Below are 6,871 nucleotides of genomic sequence, written 5' to 3'. Positions count from 1 at the left end.
ACTAGAAGGAAAAACCTGAAATTATGGAACTGCAACCCATACCAAACTTTGAAATCTGTTCTATAACTATTTGCTAAAATGTACTTTGGAATTTATTGCTTTTTTGCATATATGTTATATTTCACAATAAAAAGTGTTAAAACAAACAGAAAAGAAACTTATGTCTTTCCTGATTCCCTTTAATTATATCTCCATCTCAGACCTCTTCATGTTTTTCAAGCTATACAAAGGTGATTTATCATTGACTGTGATAACATACAGGTTCAGTGAGAATGCACACGGGTGCATCATTGTTCAGGTTACCATAATTGTCCCTCTGCCACTGGCACCTGCTTTCATTGCAATAGAAGGCTTAGGAGATTAGCCAATGCCACAGTGGTTTGCAGGTTCCAGTGTGTCTATCAAACTCATGGCTGTTCGCCGAGGGTGCGCCCATGTCAAATAAAAGTCGAGCTTTGTTGTTCAGAGCTCTCAACATTCTAATCTCACATTCTCCCTTAACCGTGTTAAATGAATCCCCAAGCAGTACTCTCATGTGCTTCCAATGTCCTACGGGGTATTTAAAGTAGCCCTCTCTTAGTTTCTGCTTTTAAGTCCTCACTCTAGGTCTCAGACCATGGGGACTGGGCTAGAGAAAAGTCGGAGTGACAAATATTATGAGTGTAATAAACCCCATTTCACTTCCTCCCATCAGAGCCATTGTTGCCTCACCAAGAAGTTCAGTCTGAATCTTTATTACCTTGAAAGTAGGTTTTCAGGCCACAAACATCCTTGATCAATGTACTCCACAAGTCTTTGAGGTATATCTAAATAATCTATATTTTAAGATGCTTACAGTTGGAAAGGGTGATTTACTTAAACATTGATTTGAGTTGAATCCTGTGACTTCTCTCTTTCTAGTTGAATTAAGTATTGTGGCCAAACAAAGGTAGAAATATAAGATTGAAAGCAGAAGATTCTTCTTTTCCTGCCGTTTGTAATTGTCTAAGCTCAAGGAAGATATTTTACTAGATATGTAAATCAGGGAGGAGCAAATGACTTTGAAGGGAGAAAGGATGTGAATGATCAAAGAAAAGAATGCTTTCTTGAAGCTGAAGGAAAGGATTGTTGTTCTGAGCTCCACTAGCATTTGCTCTTCCAGAACTACTTTCTCATAACACAAAGTGGTAATCAGTATTCTAGGATAATAGCTAAGCTGAACTATAGGCACTGGAGCTTCCAGTCCTGACAAAGTATCTTATCCTAAATTACACTGTTCCTTTAGGGTATCAAGGGTTATATAGGTGGATAATGGCATTCCAATAGTAACAAGAGTGGACCAATTGTAACTCTTAATTCTAAACTCTGAGATACTGAGCTGTTTGTATATAACATGGTCTTTCCCAGAAACTTTGGGTATTTATGTGACACCTGAGACTCAGAGTTAGAGCTCTAAAGCTATGAAAGAGAACACTACTCCACTCAGGAACTGTTTAAAAAGTTGAAAAGGGCATCAGACATCGAGTAGAGACATGAATAAAGCTGATCTGGATTGGACTAAGGTATATCAGAAGACTGGGTAAAGGATGATATCGTCCATGTTTTAAAACTTCAGCTTCTATGTGAGAGATGCTTATTTGGTGCAAAACTTTTATTTTGGGTAGTGCATTTCCTAATTTAACTTGTACGGTCAGTTTAGTTAACACCATAAGTACATGGATCTTGGATAAGGCATGAGATTTTTGTTGATTTGTCCAGGTTAGTGAGATGTCCCGATAAATCCCAGAAAGATTTGGACAGTGAATAAAGAAGTATTTTCAAAGTCCCCTTAGTGGAATGGGGAGAAAGGGGGCAATATTCAACATCCCATTTGGAAAATTTCTGAAATTCTAGCAAACAATGGGGACAATCAAATAAATAGGCTGAGCCCTTGGTCTTGGGGGTCACCCCTATGAAACTTATTTCTGCAAAAGATAAGTTACGCTTGTTTAAATTAGACCTTAGAGCCACCCCCAGAGAACCTCTTTTATTACTCAGATGTGGCCTCTCTCTCTAAGCCAACATGGCAAGTGAACTCACTGCCCTCCCCTTCTATGTGGGACATGACTCCCAGGGAGTGTAAACAGGGGCAGATATCCTGGGATGAGATGGGAACCAGCATCAAAGAATTAAGAAAACCTTCTTGACCAAAAGGGGGAAGAGAGAAATGAGGCAAAATAAATGTCAGTGGCTGAGAGATTTGAAACAGAGTCAAGAGGTTATCCTGGAGGTTATTCTTATGCATTATGTAGATATCCCCTTTTTAGTTTATGGCATATTGGAGTGACTGGAGGGAAGTACCTCAAATGTAGAGCTGTGTTCCAATTGTCTTGTTTTTTGAAGATGATTGTATAATGATATAGCTTTTGCAGTGTGACTGTGTGATTGTGAAAACCTTGTGTCTGGTGCTCCTTTTAACTAGAGTATGGACAGATGAGTAAAAAATATAGATAAAAAATAAATGATAGGGGGAACAAAGGTTAAAATAAATTGGGTAGATGGAAATACTAGTGGTCAATGGGAGGGAGGGGTGAGGGGAATGGTATGAATGAGCTTTTCATTTTTCTTTTTGATTTAATTTTCTGGAGTGATGCAAATGTTCAAAAAATGATCATGGCGATGAATTCACAACTATGTGATGATAATGTGATCCATTGATTGTATACCATGTATGGAATATTAGTATGTTAAGAATGTTTGTGTGTTTGTATGTTGTTTTATTAAGAAAAATATCTTTATAAAAGGGTGGACCAAGGACTGGAGGACCCAAATATTTGTCTCTATTTAAGATAACTGTATGACTGCATGACTATGAGGAAAGAGCCTCAATAAATACACAGGTGAATTTCCCACCAGTCTGGAGGATGAGCACTTGGTACTGAATTTAATTTTGTTTAAAGGAAATCAACATTCTGAACTAAGACTTAAACTTTCAAGTACAAACCAACTTCAGAATAAAATCCAGAAACTCTAAGAAATTTAATTAGAATATTTGACCTCGAGAAACTTACATTTGATAACTTATAAAACATAACTTACAATTTCTGACAATGCAAAGTACTATATGTCAACTGCCAAAATGAGTACAGACTAAAAGTGTCTGAAAATTTCAAAACAGAAGGTATGTTTGAACAAAAATATGAGAGAATCTTCAGAGAAAGAATGTGACTTCTCTTGGGCCATAAATAGTGGGCAGGCAGAGATAGCAGGGAAGGAGACTATTTCCACATAGTCAAAAAAGCATGAGCAAGTCTGTAGGAAGGAAAGAAAATCATATTTTCAGAGTAGACTGAGGATACCAGCCTGACTAAGGGATAGGAATGAGAGGATGGGGAAGCGGATGCACTAAGGAAATTGTTAGGACACAACTCCAGACCTCTACATCACCCCTCCTAAACTACTTTAGTAGTTTATTTCAAAATTTAAATGAATTAAAGGAATGGGCTGACATTAAAAGTCCTTTTCTCACTTCCCATTATAGGCAAAGTCTATAATAAGTAGTCATTATCATTCATAAAGTAAGTATCACTTAGTGCTAGACTTTGCACTAAGTTCTTTACCTATACTATAACTAATCCTCATAGAAACATGCATGGGAGGTGTTTGTGTTTTCATTTTATAGATGAGAAGACAGGAATTTAAAAAAACTGAATGACTTGAACCGTGAGTGATGGCCAGATCCATTTCTGTCTAAAGCTGTACCTTTTATGTATTTTAACTATCCCACATTATCTCCAGAATTAAAATATTTTTATAACTTATTTATAATTCAATAGATGGATTCTTGTATTCTGGTAGAAAATATATTAATATGATTAGTTAATTGAAGATAAAAAATAAATGGCTATTTCTTATTTTCTTTCAGCTAGAATTTCATATTTGAAGAATTTTTAAAATAAAATGAGATTAAGCTCTCTATTGATTTAGAAAAATGCCCTGTAATCAGGTGGATGATGTGAGAAACTTATATCAATTAACAAAGCCCAAAAATTCAGTAGAGGGCAAAATTTCACTGTGCAGAACCACAGATTGTTTGGTCTTTATTTTTATTTCATTATCAAAAGGGACAGACTCATCTATCCTCAGAATGTGGCATCCCCACCCTCCCCCCAAAGATATGTCCACCCAGAACTTAAACTTAAACCATGAATGTAACCTTATTTGGAAAAAAAGTCTTTGCAGGTGTAATAAAGTTAAGAATCTTGACAAGAGATCATCCTGGTTTAGGGTAGGCCCTAAGTCCAATGTCAAGTGTCCTTCGAACGAAAGGAGAGAAGACAGGGCACCCAGGAGATGAAGATGTGAAGACTCATGCAGAGATTGGAGTTATGCTGCAACAAGCTGAGGAATGCCTGGGGTCACCATAATCTGGAAGAGCAGGGAATGGATTCTTCCTCAGAGCCTCAAGAAGGAGCCAACCTTGCTATAACCCTGATTTTAGATGTCCAGTCTCCAGAGCTGTGAAAGAAAACAAATCCTGCTGTTATTATGCCCACTCAATTTGTGGTAATTTGTTACGGCAACTCGAGGAAACTAATACAATGAAAATGTGTGATTTAAGCCACAAGCACTTAGGAGACCAGAAAACACTCTCCATCCTTGGTATGATTCCAGTCTTTCACCAAACTGGATGGTTTTAATAAGGTTCCAGAATTATTCCAACTTACATTTTTTTGGTTGCCAGATAATTCTGCAGTTTGTATATGAGCCTTCATTTGAAGAAACAGTCACGGCATGCTTGAAGGGATAAGTATATATATATTTCATCTAAGCTCAAAATTTAGGCTTCCACAGCTCTTACTTTTTCCTCAATTTCAAACATTAGTATGTTGTGTGAAGTGGGTAGTGCCTTCATGTCCACGTGGAATGAATGTGCAATGATTCAGATATATATTGTGTACAAATATCTGTCAAATAAAGCATGTATTATAAATGTAAAAAAAAAAATTTCCATCATTCCCAATAGGAACCTTGTACATTTTAAGCCTTAACTTCCCAATCCATATACATACCCCATTCCCTGGTAACCTATATTCTAGATTCTGACTCTATTTATTTGCTTATTCTAATTGTTTGAAATCAATGAGATCATACAATATTTTTCTTTTGTGTTTAGCTTATTGCCCTCAATATGACATCTTCAAGGTTCATCCATGTTGTTGCATGTAATAGGACTTCCTTTTTACAGCTGAATAAAGTTTGATTGTATGTATTTACCACATTTTGTTTATCCAAATAAACACTTGGGTTGCTTCTATCTTTTGGCAATTTTGAATAATGTCTCTATGAATAATGGTGAGTATATACCTGCTTGCATCTCTGCTTTGAGATCTTCTGGGTTTATCCTGAGTACCGGGACTGTTGGGTCATATGGTTATTCTACACTTAGCTTTATGAGGAATCACCAAACTATTCTGCACAGTGGCTGTCCCTTTTAAATCCTAAGCAGCAATGAATGAGTGTTCCTACTTCTCCACATCCTCTCCAACACTCATTATTTTCTGTTTCTTTATAGCCGACATTCTAATGGGTATGAAATGGTATCTCATTGTGATTTTGATGGCTAATGGTCATTTCATGTGCTTTCTGGACATTTGTATATCTTCTTTGGAGAGATGTCTATTAAATCTTATGCACATTTTTAAATTGGGTTGTCTTTTTGTTATCAATTTGAAGGAGTTGCTTATGTATTGTGGATATTAAACCTTTATCAGTTCTGTGATTTACAGATACTTTCTCCCATTGTATAGATTGTTCTTTTACATTCATGATAAAGTCCTTTGAGGCACAAAAATTTTTAGTTTTTATGAGGTGCCATTCATCTATATTTCTTTTGTTGCTTGTGCTTTGGGTGTAAAGTCTAGGTAACTATTGCTTAACGCAAGATCCTAATGATACTTCCTTAGGTTTTATTCTAAGTGTTTGATAGGTCCAGCTCTTGTATTAAGTCTTTGATCCACTTTGAGTTCAATTTCATATGAAGTATGAGATAAAGAAATCTAAATATAATGATTCAGGAGGTATACTTCTTTGTTAAATCCTATTTTCTCTTTTATACCTTCACCTTCTCTGTAGATTTTTAAAATTATTTATTTTTTATTGATATATATTATACATTCTCATATCATGTAATCATCCAAAGTTTACAATCAATGGTCCACAATATCATCATATAGTTGTACATTTATATCCAATTGACTTTTTTCATTTGTGTGAAAAATAACATATCTTAAAAAGCAATAAATTTCAAAGCACATCACAACAATTAGAAAACAGATTTCAAGAGTTTGGTATGGGTTACAATTCCACAGTTTAAGGTTTTTACTTCTAGTTGCTCTAAGGTACTGGAACCTAAAAGAAATATCAATATAATGATTCAGCACACATACTCATTTGTTAAACTCTACCTTCTCTGTATAACTCCACCATCACCTTCGATCTTTCTCCCACTCTTTAGGGGTATTTGGGTATGCCCATTTCATATTTGAAGGGATTGTCAATTATATGGGATAAGGGGATGGAACTAGTTGATGTTTTGGAGAGGCTGGTCCCTCTGCATTTCAGGACTTATCTGGTCCAGGGGCCCATCTGGAGGCTGTAGGTTTCTGGAAAGTTACTCTAGTGCATGGAACCTTCGTAAAATCTTATATAATGCCCTAGGTGTTCTTTAGGGTTTGAAAGAATGATTTTAGTTAGGGGTTGACAAGTTATGATAGGTAGCGTGCTCTTTGATTATTGTGGCTTTGTACTAATATTTAAGATCAGGAAATGTGGGTCTTCCAATTTTGTTCTTTTTGATCAATATGGCTTTAGCTATTCAAGGCCTCTTATCCTTCCACATAAATTTCATAAT

Source organism: Tamandua tetradactyla, chromosome X (assembly GCF_023851605.1).
Source record: "Tamandua tetradactyla isolate mTamTet1 chromosome X, mTamTet1.pri, whole genome shotgun sequence".
Classification (NCBI taxonomy): Eukaryota; Metazoa; Chordata; class Mammalia; order Pilosa; family Myrmecophagidae; genus Tamandua; species Tamandua tetradactyla.
Note: the sequence above shows the minus strand (reverse complement) of the source record.